At 31.3% G+C, this 1,253-nt stretch overlaps 1 protein-coding gene across 1 annotated transcript in view; it reads left to right on the forward strand.

Moving 5' to 3' along the window:
* The window catches only part of LOC125029236 (ice-structuring protein 4-like), a 1,147-nt gene extending 903 nt beyond the window's left edge, over positions 1–244 (forward strand). Inside the window, exon 3 of the mRNA XM_047619129.1 lies at positions 1–244. This exon is cut by the window's left edge and continues 291 nt beyond it. The gene's annotated coding sequence lies outside the window, so the exon portion shown is untranslated.
* Positions 245–1,253: the final 1,009 nt, after the last annotated feature.

Here is a 1,253-nt window from a genome sequence, read left to right on the forward strand (position 1 = left end):
CATATGAATTATATGATTCGGCCAAATATCTCTCACAGAGGAACACGAATATGAGGTTGCTGTATGAAGCACTTTAAGCAAAAGTTAAGGGACATATAAATACTGTAAGAAATAAACTAACAAATCAGATAATTAAAGGTGCTAATTACCAAAACTATAAACTGCCTGTCATATACCTAACATGAATCATGTAAGATGATAGGATATTTTACTTAAAAGACTGATGAATAAAGATTAAACATGATTTTCCTCTCTTTTTCCATGATACGTAAGACTCAAGCCCACGAGTCTGACGATTGCAAATAAGTATGACCAAAAACTATAATCCTCCAAACAACAGCAGCGTGGGGGAAGAAAAGCAAAGTCACCCCTCTTATGATCATCTTGAGTGGGGTCACATATGTTAGAAGATGCAATATCTATTCTCGAAAATTCGGTTAACACAATCGATAACGGACTCTTGTTTTAAAATTATCAAGCTGATGATAACTTCCACATTAAGGTATAATAATGCCCTCATTCTAAAACATCTCTTGAAACAGAAAATAGAAATAGCTTTACAGTCTTTAGTCGAACGTGATCAATATATAATGCACAAAAATTATCGACTAGAGATATGAACTCTTAGAAAATAGTTTGTACTTTTTTGCCCAGTGAATTTACGTGGTCATTACAATCGTTTAGAACTATATAAAAGTCGAACAACAAAGTTTCCAGGTATAATTAAACTGAATCAGTAATAATTTCAAAAAAAAAAATCTATTTGTGACGTTAATGTGAAATGTTACTTTACAATAAAAGTAGCCGTTTTTTATAAAAAGTAAGAAGCCGAAATACTTTTGAAAAATACCATGAGCATGACGCATTGACACTCTGGCATAAAACAAAATATGTACGAATCATTTTTTTTTTTTTTTTCAAACTAAACGAATTTGGACACAGACACATTAAAAGCAACAAGTTAATTTTGCCCTGCATATTGTTAAAACGGAAAAGTGCTTCTAATTGCTGTCCATTTACATAATTATTTCATGGTTCCAAATTCGCATTAGAATCCCGCTTTATAAATTATATTTCGAAATACATCGAACATTTTTTTTTATGGAATGTTGCCACAGGAATCTTTGCAATTAATTAAAAGAGCTTTCCTTTATTGCAACTTGCTTTTTATTTCGTTTCAGCCGTTTGATAACATGGGATTTTGATGATCGCATGAAAGGAAAAATAGCATTTTAATCAATACTACCTTTACA

Source organism: Penaeus chinensis, chromosome 9, assembly GCF_019202785.1.
Source record: "Penaeus chinensis breed Huanghai No. 1 chromosome 9, ASM1920278v2, whole genome shotgun sequence".
Lineage (NCBI taxonomy): Eukaryota > Metazoa > Arthropoda > Malacostraca > Decapoda > Penaeidae > Penaeus > Penaeus chinensis.